This window comes from Lemur catta, chromosome 20 (genome assembly GCF_020740605.2).
Source record: "Lemur catta isolate mLemCat1 chromosome 20, mLemCat1.pri, whole genome shotgun sequence".
Classification (NCBI taxonomy): Eukaryota; Metazoa; Chordata; class Mammalia; order Primates; family Lemuridae; genus Lemur; species Lemur catta.
The window spans coordinates 3,891,270-3,907,304 of record NC_059147.1 but is presented as its reverse complement, the minus strand read 5'-3'; the positions used below and the strand labels follow the sequence as shown (position 1 = coordinate 3,907,304).

The window sequence follows — 16,035 nt, the reverse complement described above, 5'->3', positions numbered from 1 at the left end:
CAATTACACTGCATGATTTCTCAAACCTCTCTTGAAACAAGCCCCAAGAAAACCAGGAGGAAAAATCAAATTGAAGAAGGAAGCCCCAGGATTTCAATAGGTTCTAACCACAAAGACTTCAATTTGCTCCGAGGTGTATAATGAGTAGAAATGAAACAAGATTCTTAATCTCCTGCACAGTCTTCAACAGGAAGGGGATGTAGCTCAGCCCAGGAAGGTAAATGTGGAGCTGCTCACCCAGCCACCTTGTTACGCCACACCTGGCCTCTCCAGTCGTCTCCCTCTGGGCTGACCAAGCCAGGTGGCTTCACCTTGGCTACTAAAACATAAATATTTGGAGCAAATTGCACAGATGAATGAGGCCATGCCGGGAATTCCCTCTGCAGGGAACTGGCCTGACTGACATGGGATTCTGTAAATGCACGTGTTTGTCTCATTATCTTTTTTGTATAGTTTCTTAAAGTATTAATGGTTTTAATAAGTAGAACTATATCATTCACTAGCAAGGCCACTCTTTAAATTTGATACGGTAACCTGCGAAAGCAATCTTTTCCAGAATATGTGCAGCCAAAATGCCTCTCTATGAATCAAAACCAAGAGTCACTCAGAAGCAGGGAAAGGGGCAAGATGGTTTACATCTCCAATGGACAAGTGTTGGACAGCTGGAGTCAGTCTCCATGGAGATTGTCTTTGATAACAGATTTCTTCTAGGGAATAGCTGAGTTTGTGATTTTGTTTTTCAAAACTCTGCTTCAGCAAGATGTGAAAAAAAGAAGAGGCTCTGGAAACTCACCTGATTCCAGAGATGATGAAGGAAGAGGGCCACCAGGAAACCCTCCCTGAAGAATGGGTCGAATCAATCATCTGCATGGCCCACTCCTCCCCCAGTGGCTGGTGGATGAGGAAGGTAAATGTCTGCTCTAAGAAGCAGACAACAGGACATGCACCTTCATAGCAGAAGAAAACCATCAGGAAGTGGAGGGCTGACCACACTAGGCAAGTAGATGAATGTGTACGTCTGAACAAGGATTGCTCTGTGTCTTCACAGATGAATGGGGTCATGCTGGGAATTCCCTCTGCAGGGAACTGGCCTGACTGGCATGGGGTTCTATAAATGCACATGTTTGCCTCATTATCTTTCTTGTATAGTTTATTAAAGTATTAATAGTTTTAATAAGTAAATACCTTTAGGTTGCAAAACTGAAAATAAATAAAAACCAAGTGTCTGTGTATAGACTCTCTTGAGAAATGTAACCATGACTTTCTGACACAACACAAATCAGTCACTCAGTGCACGTGACTTCGTGTAATCTTAACCCCCCTACATGGGGATCTTGAAGTTCAGAGTGGGCAAATAAGCTGCCTACAGACAGGCAAGAGATAAGGTGCAGAATAAGAAAATGCTGATGGACAATTTGAGAAAACAAGGCCAGGTTCTATCCATTTCTCCCAGAGGACAGCGACCCGTGGCTGCAAACATGAACTCCAGAAACAGACCAACTTGGGTTTGAATTCTACTTTTACCACTTTCTAGCTCTATGACCTTGGCAAAGCTATTGAATCTCCAAGTCTCAGTTTCTCCATCTCTTAAGATAGACATACTCTCCTCTACCTTGCACAGTTGCAATGAGGATTAGATGCAGTAATGATGCATGTGCGGTACCTGACACATGAGAGTATTCAGTCAACGCTGGCTATTGTTATTTATGAGACAATTTTCCTTGGTTTAGTCTCCTTGCAACTCCTTATTGAAGTAGCTTGAGAGCTTTAGGTAAAGCAACCTAGAAGCAGATGGACCTAAGAAGCAACTAGAGATCATTTGCCATGATGATGATAAAACATTAATTAGATTGGAATTACCACCCAAACTCAAGTGGGCAGGTGGGATCCAGCGGGCGGTCTGGTCTTAGCAGGGGGAGAGCTATGCTCGTGGTAGCACTGGAGCTACAGGCAGAGGAATGCGGAGCTGAGCAGAAGTGGGAGCTCTTAGCACCTGTGGCTTCCACTCTAAGACTCCGTTCTTGGCACTGCACCTTGAACAAGATAAACCTTGAACACGGGTGGGCTGCAAGAGACCCCATTTCAATCCACCGGCTGCCAGGGCCAGCCATCTGCCATATCCAACCGGGGCCAAGTGATGAAACTAAATTGCTACCGCATCACTTCTCCACTTCCTAAGAAACCAGTGAAGGATGGCAGGCTGGCTGGCTGTGGCCATTTACAGAGCAGACCATTCTGTGTTAATGGAGAAGAAACAAGCAGGACAGCAAAGCTGGGAGAGATGCATTTTTTGTTTTCTCATGAAGGAACCTTGGGGAAAGACAACATCCTACAGCAAAGTGCATAAAAGAAATCGGTTTCCTGTTAGTATGGTGACATCTCTATCAGTTCAAAGTTTCCTAAATCATGAGGAGCATGCATGAAGAGCTTTCTAAAGAGTTAGGAGAAAAGAAACTAGGAATATGAAAAAGAATTACATGTGAGACCACTGCCAAAACATAAAAGCAGCATGATGCACCCACAGTGTGGAAATGAAAGGGGTCAGATTGGACTTGAAAGCCTTCATGAAAGACCTAGTTGGACCAGAGGCAAAGGAATCTTCTAGTCCCATCCAGAAGCACAATGGAGAGTGGAGGAGGAGGAAGAGATTGAGAATGCTCTACAAGGGTGGTGCTTTTTCAGTGTGTTTTGTTGTTGTTCCACATTCTATATTTTATGTTGACTTAGATGTGAAGACATTAAAGAGCCTAGGTGTGAAGAAAGCAAGATCATGGGAAGCACAGAGAAAACAATCCGATGACAGCACGTGTTTGCTACAACCCCTCCCCCCAAAGAATGGTGCCAGGTTAGTCCCGCTGACTTACACCTATGGCCCCACCTCTGCTATTAACCAACCGTAAAATGCAGAGATTTATTTCATCTACCAGCTGGGGGTGCTGCTGCCCATTTTATCTCTATGGAACATTATGGGATCGATGTATTTAGGGCTTGTACAGAAAGGATGTTGTCAGTGTAATGTTCATCCCCACTGATAAACCCAGGTGTGGGAAATGGAGAATGGACGCTGCCTCCACCTTATCCCCCATCATTCTACAGGCGAGACACTGTGGCTTGGGAAAGTTAACTGATTTCCATAAGGTTACACAACCAAGGTCAGAGGTGGATCTAGGAGAAGCATCTATCCAGATTTAGAGAAACAAAACTCTACATTGTTAGGAAGTTAAACACAGGAGTGTGCCTGAATTAATGGCAATCTCCTTTATTGAAGGCATGAAAAGTAGGACTGATTTTCTTACAATTACGATGGCTCATAAGAATCTTTCAAAATCCTTCCCAAGCCTAAGGGTCTACAAACCTTGAAAACAACAACAACACACACATCTGTGTGAACTCATCTTCAACAAAGGTGCCAAGAACATACAGTGGGGAAATGACAGTCTCTTCAATAAATGGAAAACTGGATATCCATATGCAGAAGAATGAAACTAAACCCTATCTCTTACCATATACAAAAATCAAATCAAAATGGATTAAAGACTTAAATCTAAGACCTGAAACTATGAAACTACTGAGAGAAAACATTGGGAAAACTCTTCAGGACTTTGGTCTGGGAAAGGACTTCTTGAGTAGTACCTCCAAAGCACAGGTGACCAAAGCAAAAGTGGACAAATAGGATCACATCAAGCTAAAAAGCTTCTGCAGGCAAAGAAAACAATCAACAAAGTGAAGAGACAACCCATAGAATGGGAGAAAATATTTGCAAACTACCCATCTGACAAGGGAGTAATAACTGGAATATAAAAGGAGCTATGACAACGCAATAGGAAAAAATAAAGTAATCTGATTAAAAAATGGGCAAAGGATCTGAATAGACATTTCTCTAAAGAAGACATACAAATGGCCAACAGGTATATGAAAAAATGCTCAACGTCATTAGTCATCAAAGAAATGCAATCGAAACTACAATGAGGTATCATCTCACCCCAGTTAAAATGGCTTTTATCCAAAAGACAGACAATAACGAATGCTGCTGAGGATGTGGAGAAAGGGGAACCCTCGTACACTGTTGGTGGGAATGTAAATTAGTGCAACCACTATGGAGAACAGTGTGGAGGTTCCTCAAAAAACTAAAAATACAACTACCATATGACCCAGCAATCCCATTGCTGGGTACATATCCAAAAGAAAGGAATTCAGTATAACAAAAAGATATCTGTACTCCCATGTTTATTGCAGCACTATTCACAACTCGGAACCAACCGAAGTGTCCACTAACAGATGAATAGATATTCATATACACATGGAATATTATATAGCCACAAAAAGAATGAAATCCTCCCATTTGCAACATGGATGGAATTGGAGAACATAACATTAAGTAAAATAAGCCAAGCACAGAGAGATAAATCTTGCATATTCTCACTCATATGTGGGAGCTACATATTAAAAACCTTTGATCTCATGGAGATAAGCGTATAGGATGATGGTTACCAGAGACTGGGAAGGGTAGCGGGGAGGAGGAGATAGAGTGGGGGTGGTTAATGGGTGCAAAAATATAGTTAGATGGGATGAACTATATTTGACAGCACAACAAAGTGACTATAATCAACAATAAGTTAGTGTATACTTTTAATCAAAAGAGTGGAATTGGAATGTTCCTAACCCAAAGAAATGATAAATGCTTGGGGTGATGGATACCCCAATTACTCTGATTTGATTAATTCACATTATATGCCTGTATCAAAACATCACATGTACCTTACAAATATATACAACTATTATGTACTCACAATAATTAATTTTTTTAATTAAAAAAATGGAAAACAGCAACAACAACTAAGGGAAAAGTCAGACGTCAGGTAGACCCTGGGCAGCAACCGCATACAACCGGATGCTAGGTGGGCAGGTCCTCCAAGGACACCGGCTGGGTTGAAATGTTACCAGTTTGGCAAAGAAGAGAAATGAGAGCTTCCAACGTCGTAGGTGCTGAGCACACGGAGACGTAGGGAGCGCCCGGCGCAGGGCGGGGAGAGGAACGACGCTGCGGCGTGGGGACGGGTGTGGCCGCGGCCTGGGGACGGGTGTGGCCGAGCCGCTTTCCTGCGCGCTACCTCGAAGCAGGCCTGAGCTCGACCGCTGCCGTCTCGCAGAGAGGAACACCCAGTGGCGGCAGAAAGAGTCAACGTCATGTGTTTGTGCATTCTCCTCCTAAGCCTCTCCAGAATTTAGATGGAATTTAGATAAAAATGCATAGGGACGCTAGGGTGTGTCTATTAAAACTGATGTTTCAATGAACGTAAAGACTGTGACAGGGAAAAACGAAACCAACGTTCTCTGGCCCGCGCGGCCGTCCCCACGTGCACGGGGCTGTGTCGCGAAGGCGCCTCTGCTCCGCTTCTGGGCCCAGGGGCTGCGCGACCCGCCGTGGACAGCGCGCTAGCGAGCGGCAGAGCACAGATTTGAGACCGTCCCCTAAGAAGTCTGGACTTCAATCCGTAAACAGTGCAGAGGCCAAACAGGCTTCTGAGCCGAAGAGGAGCTTGATCGGATACGATGTTTCCAGGGAGCCGGGCAGAAAGACAAAGCTCTGGCGAAAAGCTGCTGGGAAGATGTACTGAGAGCCGTCAGGATGAGAGGAGGTGACAGTGGAGAGAAAGAAGGAGAATCATGGCAGGCCCCTGCCTTTACACGGCGTGTATGACTGAGCCGTGCGCCTGTGGTCGCCCGGACGGGCCCCCGGCCTGACGCTGCCCTCGGCAAGGCTCTCCGAGAGAGCCACCGGCCCTCCGCGGTGGGGAAAGCGCCCGGCAGGCAGCCGGGCGAGCAAATCCTTCCGGGAAGAGGGGCACTGCCTGGAGGCTCCCGGCCCCTGGCGGAGTGTGGCTTGCTTTCCTGAGCTGGGAGAGGCCGTCACCAGAGAGCTCTTTTCTCGGTCACGTCCACCAAAGATCCCTGGGAAATGAAAAGGGAAGAATGTTGTTTGCCGCTCCCTCATCTGGGTCCTCATTTGTCCTTTCCCCTTGTGCCCACACCCTAATCCTGAGGTCGTGTTCGGCCACCAAAGCCACCTTGCTGGTTGGGTCCCGCCAAAATAGGTAGAATCACATCTTGCTCCAGAGGGACTGTGACGAAAGCACTTTGATGATCCTTTTTTTAATATACGGAATAGATTTTAAAATCATCCACCCATCACCCAGCCCTACCCCTGGGCTTCACTCAAAGTAACCTGTGCCTACTTCCTCCATCTGCCACAAGTGTAAAAGCTGTTTAAAGATCCATTTTCTTCTCCTGCCCCATTATCATTTCCTTTGTTCTAGCTGTCAAGAGACCTTGCTAAAGAAAAGACTGCTATCCTTCAGCATTAGCTCACCAGGAAACACTGGTGGGGGTTGCAGTCACAAGCAGGCAGAGGGTGAGGAGGATTGAAATTCATCACAAAGTCATTTTCACTTTCCACCCTCCACTGTGACCCTGCCAGTAACCCTTATTTGTGAAGAACATAAAGATTTGCTCCTGCACATCACAGGAAAAACATCATGATGGTTGGTTGCTGCTATCTTTTTAAGTGTCAGAATTTTCATTCCCCCACCCCCGGAAAAGAGCAATATATTTTAGAAATGTTCTGATCTGTTATCTACAATCAGCAGAAAAATGCATAATTTAGCTCACTTTGAGCAGATGATATTCAGACTGGATTCCAAAAGCAGATGACGTGGGTAATTGGCAATTCTCTGCCTCTAAGGACCGTGACAAATGTTGCAGAAGAGCCTTGGCCAGCGCTTTGACAAGAGGTCCCTTGGAAGCCCTTGGGTGTGGGCATGTGCCCTGATGGGGAGGGATGGGGGCTTTTGGAGGTGGCTGGCTGGCTTCAGGCACCCAGCAATTTGGTGACAGCAGTCTTAAAGGCAATAAGCTAACTCTATACATGTGGCCAAGTCATCTTAATTAAGGCCAGAGCCTCTTTATTAAAAAGAAATAGGACTTGAGTTCAGAAATCCAGTATAGGTTGTCACCGTGGATTGGAAAGGATGGAGGGCACTGGCTAAATATGCAGCTAAAGGCATGTGTGACTTTCAGTCGCCTTTTCAGAAAGCGAGTCTGGGATTAAAGGCCAAGTGGCTCGCGGGAGCCAAGGGAAGCAGTTTACTGAGGGCTAGTGACTCTGGCGCTGGGCTTAGATGCTGCACAACCCCCCACTGGCCCATGACCAGGAGCTGGCCCTCTTCGTTCCCAGCCCTGCTCTGATCCCCCAAGTTCTTCTTCCCCACCCCACGGCACTCAGGTAGACTCCCCACCCCCGTGTGCCTAAAACCCTCCAGCGTCTCCCACTGCACTTAGACTAAAAACCAAACATCTGGCCAAGGCCTGCAGGGTTCCCACCAGATCTAGCTCCCGTCTCACCCTCCAAACTCACATCGGTCCTGTCCCCTCTGTGTACTTCAGCCCGGCCACACCAGACCCCTGCTCTATGCACACAGCTGACTTGCTCCTCCGCGGCCCTTGCCCTTGCAGGCCTCGCCCGACTGCGTTTCTCTCCGAGCACGGGTCCTTCACTCAGGTCCCATGTCACCTGTTCGTGGAAGCTTTCCTGACCCACCCTATGTAAAATGGCCTGTGCCTCCTCCGTAACTCTCTAACCACTACCCTGCTTTTATTTTTTGTTCTGTTTTGTCTTTTTTCGGTCCTCAATCTCTGACATTACGGTATGTCTTTCCTTGTTGATTGTTCTCTCTCCACACTAGAATACAAACTGCTTGAGAACAGAGACCCAGCCTGTCTTGCTCACAGCCAGGCCCGTAGCACCTATAACAGTTCTCCACCAATATGTTTGAATGAATGAATGAATGAATTTGTTAGTTAGATTCACTGCCATAAATAATAAAAAAGTCTCGAAATAAACCTTTAGAAATCTTGCAGCAATCAGACAAGAACATGTGGATGCCAATCTGGCAATGCTATACAGAGAATTTTGTGTGCATTTGGGTCAGAGGCACCTGACAATCCAACCGGTCCTGTGTCCCTGGCTAGCACTTGACAGAAGTCATTTGTAGGAGGTCTCTTCATAGCAAAAACCAGGGGTTCTAGTTTTTTTCACTCCCCAGAGCCGTTTACGTGCATTCATGGGTATTTTTACCCAGAGATGCACCCTGCAGCCGGCCCATTAACATCTTACATAAACCAACAACAAAGGGCATCAGCTGAAAGTCTTTAAGATAATGTCTCAAGCAGTCTGTGCACAGGAAGTAATCTCCAAGCCCTCTGCGGCCAGTGATGCCTCTGCTGGGGGAGGAGGGGTCTGGCACAGAAGAGGGTGGACCTGGATCCTCCTTCTGAAGTCCACCTGCCGACCCATTCTGACACATCCACGTGGATGTCATCCCAGGCTGCCACGCGCACCAGGGAACACAAAAATAAGGCAGCTTTTCCAGTCACCATGCTCACTGGAGCATATTTTGCTTTATCTCGAGTCATTGATTCATTGATCCGGAGAGGAAAGTAGAATGAGATAAAACCAAACGGGGCCAAGCACATCGATTGTGTTTGGTTCCCTTTAGAGCAATTCTGAAATAAGTAATAAAGGTCGATCTTTGTAGAAAGAAGGGCTATGGCCAGGCTGAACTCTGCTGTGGCTCCCTCCATGAGGAACTGATTTCTGTTGGCTACAGAGTTTCATCAGTGGCGACACAGGTGTGTGCAGCACCTCTGAGCCAAACCACAGAGAGACTGTGCAGATGTAAAATAATGACACTCAGAGTAATACTGATTCAGCCGTCCACTTGCCACCGCTCAGTCCCTGTCCTTAGAAGCCGTAGGTGACAGCTCTGTAGAAAGGAGTTGTGTGCAGGCCTCTGATGGCTACCTTAGCACAAGGACGGTGGCGCTTGGTATCAGGTGTGGAGCTGGCCTGCGGCTGCAAGAGGAAGGCTTTCGGCAGGGAAACCAGAAAATGCCAGGGCTCTGCTGGGCTTGCAACCTCTGGATTCTGGGTCACTGCTTCCCCTTGCAGCATGACACAGGTCTAAGGGCATTTACATAAAAAGCGCTAAAATAATAGGGTGGAATACATCAAAGCCAGCCTTTCTTTCCCAAATCTAAGAAAAAACAAAACAAGGCCAGACCCAGTCAGAGGGCAGCCTGGTCATTTCAGCACACGCCACGTGTGAGGCACTGTGCTGTGTGCCAGGGGCTCAGTGAGAACCAGAATAGACAAGTTCCCTGCCTCTTCCAGAGCCTTCATTCTCTTTTTCTTTCAGGACAGTTTTATTGAGATATAATTCATATACCATACAACTCGCCCATTTAAAGCATACATTTCAGTGGCTTTTCATCTTTTCATGGAGTTGTTCAACTATCACCATAATCAAATTTAGGACATTTTTATTACCTAAAACATCATGCAAGGCTTTAGTCAGTTACTGAATTACCTTTGTGGTCGTTGCTTCCACTTCTCTGAAAGAGTGAAGATTGTAACATGAGGAGCTCTCTGGTCTTGGGGCTCCCAGAAAGCTGCCAGAGAAGCGACATGTGCACTGAGAGCTGGCAGCTGAGCAGGAGAAAGCCAGGCAGAAGGGCAGAAGTGAGGAGGAGGAGGTGGCGAGAACACAGGGGCAAAGGCTGCAGACTGAGGAAAGGATTTTGAATTTCGTCTTAGAGCAATAGGTTTTGTGTTTTAAGAGTTTGAAGTCTCCCTGTGCGTGCCAACCCCTCATGCTCAGATTTTCATTTCGGAAGGACGTCTCCTGCTGATGGCTGGAGGAGGGGCTGGGGGGAGGAAAGTGGAGGCCAGCTGGGCCGTCACGGAGTCCAGCTAGGAGACAGCGGTGGCCTGAGTCGGCGCGGTGGCAGGGGCAGGGGCAGCGGTGAGTTGATTCAGGGTTTTTAGCAACAGAATCGAAAGGCCCCGTTAATTGCTCGACTGTGGGGTGACGGATTCCACATTCGATGCTCCCGCGGCTGGGTACGTGGGTCAGGAAAGCAAAGCCGGAAGCCGAGATTTCGGAGCTGGGAGGGAGGACCCTGTGGGCTGGCGGTGGATATGTTGACAGCGAAGAGCGGCTGACTGAGCTGTCAGGCAGGCGCGGATCGGAGTCTGATGTCAGAGGCCAGGCCTGGGCTGGACATCTTGGCGGAGTCGTTGCCACTGGCGTCCTGCGAGCAAGTGAGGCCGCCCGGGAGAGGCTGCGGGGCAGGGCGAGGCCGGAGGCCAAGCCGGGAGTCTGACGCTGTGGGGGGTGGAAGAGGCTGAGAAAGAGCTGCCGGGAGGAGCCGGTAAACAGGAGGACGTGGTCACCTGGGGCCACGGAGGACGACGTTTTAAGGAGGGAGAGGCTGTGCGTTTAAATATTGCTGACAGATGAGGCCTAAAAGAAAGTCCTTTGGACTTGGTGACATGAAAATGATTGGCGACCTTAGCAAGAGTCGTGTCGGCGACAGAGCGAGGGTGAGGGGGTGCAAACCGGAGAGAGCATGCGCAGACAGCTCCCCCGGACGGCTTGGCCGTCAAGGGCAGCCGGTGCGGCGGGGACGGCCGCGTGGGGGGGTGCGTTCTGGGTGGCAGAGTCGCGAGCGCCGGGGAGGACTCGGCTGGGAGGGAGACTCGCTCCTGCCTTGTGGAGCCCGGAGCAACCCTCGGCTTCCGCCGTAGCCGGGAACGAGCCGGGCCGCGCTGGGAGCAGGGACGCTCCCCAAAAGCCCCCCTGGACCGTTTGCTAGTCACTGTCCCCCTGCGGGTGGCAGGAGCTCTTCTCTTTGCCGCTCACCGGACTCTCTCTCTCTGTCTGTCTCTCTCTCTCTCTCATTAAACACGTGTTTTGTGAACAGGAAGCCAGAAGCATCCGGGACCCCAATGCACGGAGAACCCACATCCACCTCCTGCCTAAAATCTCAGCTGACGCTTCGCACATCCAGACTCCTGCCCCTCAGAGTCCAGATCCTTGTCCTTTGCCTCCTCGGCATGAAAATAAGGGCCAAGCGCGGTGACAGGCACAGAGACACAACAGGCAGCCAAAGGCAGGCCGGCAGTATCTCATCCCCCAGAGAGGGCTGCTTGGGTGGCCCCCAAATGTCATCCCCCCAAAAGGAGCAGGCAACAGAGGGAGGGGTCGCTCCTGCCTCACGGAGCCTCGCGCACCAGCCCTGCGGGCGGCAGCCGCCCGGCCACTCCCGTCCCCCCACGGAGCGGCCCTGGCGCAGACTGGCCGCAGGGTTCAAGTGCAGTGGCCTCTGGGCAGCTCCAGAGTGACCAGGCAGTGCGAGGCCCGAGCCGGGCATTGGGCCACAAGTCTGGGAGGAAGAGACGCACCCGGGTCCCAGAGCAGGAACTCGGGAGTGGTGGCGACAAAGGGGCCGGTGCTGGTGAAAGGTCCTTGAACTGGGACTGCTGCTGTGATCGCGGAAGGATTTGGCCAAGACCCGCGTCAACCCCTGGTCTCTGGGAGCGTTGAGGCCGCACAGTCGCTCTTCCTCATGCTGACACGGACTTGGTTCCCTGACAAAGCCAGGTTCCCACGTGCACGACAACACAGTGTCACTAAAAGCTTTTAAAAGCTAAAGCTTTGTTCTATGCAGTGTGTACTGGGATGACTACTGCGCAAATCCGCTGTGCGATGCCAGGCAGCCTTTGTGGATTACGTGCCATAAAGTGTCCGAATACTTTTTAGTGCGCTTTCTCATTTATGACCCCAGCTTTTCTCCACAGGGGGCCTGCGAGGTGTGCGGGGCGAGCACCGGCCCTCGCGTGCACCTCTGGGCAGAGGGAGCCCGGGGACCGCAGACGGGCACCTGTGTCCCCTGTCGCCGCAGAGCAGCGGGCGGAGGCGGGTTTGGCTCTGAGGAGGCCGCACGCAGCTGCCTCGGGTCTCCGTTCAATGCAAGAACCTAAAGGAAATTTCCCTGGTGTAATGAGTTTTAACCAAACAGCTGCCAACCAAGCTACCGAGGATCTGAGGCCCTGGGCCAAGAGCAGAAGGAATTGTGCTGGGATCATCCTCAAATTAACCACGCGATCCTGGTGCAGCGGAGAGAACCACTCCACTGACTGCTGACTCTGCTGGTTCCAGTTATTTACTTCCCTGTTCAATAGAAGTTGAAAAATTACCTGTATTATTAATTTGAGTAAAACCTTCCAGCTTCAGAATGTGACTCTAAAGCTATTTTTACAAAGCAAAGTTAGAATTCTCAGCTTTTTGCTCAGGAATGGCTAAAGCGATTCATCAGCTGTTCTTATACACGGCAAGCTCATAATATTTTTTATCCTCTGTTTTTTAGGTGAGACAAACATGTACAAGTTTACTAAATCTCTCACTCCCACTGCACAGCCATACAGAAAACTACCAAGACAGCCCGTCGTCCCTTTCCTACTTTCAATCAGACAATTATATCTCCCTTTGGGCAAATCCCCATTCATATTAAATATTGATTTTCCACTCTTCTTTATTAAGTAGTGAGCATTTATTTAGCTTCTGCTACATGTACAGCACTGTAGTGGGCACCGTGTGAAGACACCCAAGTCGTTTAGCCTTCATCAAGTGCTGGACCCCAGGGGGCTTCGACTTCATGCAGGGAAAGCAAATGACCTCACCAGGGGCTCGTCTGCAGTCTGCAGCTGTACTGGACTATGTGTCATCCTTGGGCATTGCAAGACAGAGCCCAGTAGGACTTCAAGAGTTCTGGAAGACAAGGGAACACAAGGAAGGAAGGACTAAAGAAGACAGGATAGGAATTTCAGACAAGGGGGCCACATTTATGTCTTTGTTTTGAGGACTGTGAATAGCCTGTCCTGACTCATAGAGGCAGATAACAGCAGCCATCAAAGGTTGATTTACAAGATGATCACGGCGATATTGCAGATATTCAATTCTGCTGCAGGGGCTAGAAGGGAACAGAGAGCAAAACTGGAGTCCTAAAAAATGGATGAGCAGAGGGCATAGTACTCGGCAGTAGGATAGATCCTCTTAGCAACAGAAAGTGACCTTCTCATGCTCTGCCAATAGAGGAACCCAGGGACCCAAAAGGATGTTTAGGTTACGAGAGTTAGGGGAAGAAGCATATTATGAATTCACAGCAACATCAATTGGAAGCCGTCCTACGGTTTGATTACAACTTCCTTCAAGGATTTTAGACTCCCCAGGATAGAATCGTTTCTCTCCTAACAGAGCGAGAAAAATATCTTGACAACCCAGTCTAAGTCACTGTTCTTTTTAACGGGACCTGGGGAGGGTGGTACAGGGAGGTGGCACAGTGTCCTGAGGATGGCGCCCTCCCCCGTGAAGGACGTGCACTTCCAGGCCCGCCTAAGTTACGAGGCACTGGACCTCTGGGTTCAAAAGAACCGTCCGCATGAGCACAACTCTGGAAAGTTCCAGGGCGTGCCTACAGTCTCTGCTGCCCACCTCCCCTGACCCCCCTGCAGTGCCCCTTGGGGGTTCAGCTCTACGCAGGTCCTCACCAGGATTGGGGCAGGGGCACAGCTTGGAAAGCCCCCGTCTCTTCTGATGATGACACACAAATGGCATGGTTTGAAACAAACCCAGGGTCTGTTTTGAAACCATGGATCTTAAAAGGTGTTAAGTCCTGGATAGGGAGAGACGGTTCCAAGCCCTGCTGTCCCTGTCAACCGTACCATGCCCATGGGAATTGTGCCCTAGGGAAGAACTTACCCAAGACACCCCCTGCCCCCAGATCTCCCAGGCTCTAAGGAGAGGCATCCTTAACTGGGCTGGGAACTCCGTGAAGGAGGGAGGGAGGATGCAAAGCAGCAGAAGCTGAGCAGCAGAAATGGAAGACACTTGTTTTTTTTGGGGGGGGGGGACAGTCACCTGGGCTAGAGTGCCCTGGCGTCAGTCTAGCTCACAGCAACTGCAAACTCCTGGGCTCAAGTGATCCTCCTGCCTCAGCCTCCCGAGCAGCTGGGACTACAGGCATGCGCCACCAGGCCAGAAATAGAAGAAACTTTCCATTCTTCTGTGTTTACAAGTGGGATTCTCTCTCTACTGAGGACACTGTTTCAGACTTGCTTGCTCTTAGCCATTATCATAATTCAAAAATATGTGGTTATAAAGGTAAGACAAGTTAGTGTAGTGAGTTAAGAGCCCAGATCTGGAATCGCACAGACGTGGTTCTGACCCCAGTTCTGCCACTGACCCGGCGCAGGCTGTTCGAGCGCTCAGCTCCTCAGTTCCCTCATTCGTGAAATGGGAGCAGTGACAGCACCTTCCAGGCAGAGCTGGTGTCAGGGCTGAGTGACATAGATCACGCCAAGAGCTCAGCAGAGGTGGAGCCAAGACTCCGGACAGACCTTGTGGCCACGTGTCCCCGGCCGTCGGTGGCCGGGTGCTGGGCAGGGGCCCACGGGGAGCCTCTGGCTTCCTGGATTTCCATTTTCTGCAGGGGCAGCCAGCATCCTTTCTTCTGAGCTGGGTGTGGAGTCCCACACCACATTCTCTGTTTGTCCCGTTTGTGATTTTGTGATCACAGACAGTGAGACAGGCAGGTGAGCGGTCCCTGCTGCCTGCGGGGACCTGCTCCTGGTGCAGCCAGGCATCCAGTGGGTGGCTGCTGAGAAACAAAGCAGCTGGGTCCTGGCAGGCAGGACAGAGGAGATGGCAGATTCTGAAGGCAGAAGAAAGCGGACGATGGGACTTGGCAGTTGGTGAAGAGGGATATTAAGTATGACAGCAGGTTTGGAGACAATGACAGTGCCACAGAGCAGAGACCTTGAAGTCAGAACAGAGATCGGTCTGTATCGGGAGGGAATAGCAAATTCTGCATAATTTGGGTAAGAAAGAGGTTTGATGAAAGGACAGATAGTGGAAATTTCCAGTGCATAAATAGAGATTAGGATGGATATACATATATAAAATATATACAGGCACGACACAGGGAGGGAAACGTTTAAAGCGGGTCCACACAGTTGCCTACATGGAAGATGAACTGACAAATGGTAGTTGGAAGGGACCTTTGCAAAGATCCAGCCCAATGCACTCATTTAAAGGTCAAGGACACTGATTTCAGAGATCAGCCATAATTTATCCAATGGTCCATAGCACCCAGAATGTGGGAGGTCTGAGGCCTGAACCCCAATTCTCAGACTCCCCGTTTTTGTCCTTCCCCACAGTTCCAAGCTGGAGACCTGGAAATGGCGAAGTGCCAGGTGTGTTGCAATTAACGTGACCACCAGGGTGAAATCGGTGATCACGACGAGCCTTTAAATCGGGGCAAAATGAACTTACGAGTCAAGGAACTGCGGCTACTAAAAAAGTGAATACCCTTCCTTCTCTGACACAGGCCGATAAACAAACACAGAGCGAAACCAGAAAAATACCTGAAAATTAAACTAAATCTCTTTAACTGAGGGCAGATAGATGATTTCAAAGGCTAGAGAATCACTCCCCTGTTTTTTTCAGAATAGGGAAGTGGAAGAAAAAAGTCAGATCCGAAACATTTCATTTCTGCTTGGATTCATCTTACTCTTTTCCAGCCCGAGTCACATGCAGCTGACCGGACGGAACGACTGCGCTGCCAAACTTGCAGGTCACGAGCTGAGCTCTCATAATTTGCCATGTTTCCATCAAAAACAATCGAATCCGAAGAGCCAGAAATGTGCGCCGCGTGAAGATTTCTGGTCCCCTGCCCACTCTCGGGCTCAGAAGACAAACGTTTCTCTAGCTGGTCCAACCCCTTCTGAGCGCAGCATCTTTACTCCCGGCTCAGCCGGTGTTGCACCCAAATTGCCACTGACACCTGCCCCTTTCCTCCACCGTGGGGATCGCACAAGATGGGACAGTTACTACCCACCTCTCATGGTATTTGTCTGCTGGACACGGGGGCTGATGCTATTGAGTTTCTTCGTTGTCATTGCATTGTGGGCTCACAGCGGGAAGGAAACAACACTCCTGCTGTGAACTTGGTACCCTCTGGAGCTTTCCACAGGCTGGAACCGGGACCTGTCCTTTCTCTCGCACGTGCCCCAGGTAATGCTTTCGCAAGGAAGGAGGAAGACTGAGCCGGGTTCCAGAGCGAACGTGCGGCCCTCAC

At 49.5% G+C, this 16,035-nt stretch overlaps 1 pseudogene; it reads left to right on the top strand.

Annotated features, from left to right (window-relative positions):
• The first annotated feature begins 627 nt into the window (after positions 1-627).
• LOC123625054 lies at positions 628-941 on the top strand (annotated as a pseudogene).
• Positions 942-16,035: the final 15,094 nt, after the last annotated feature.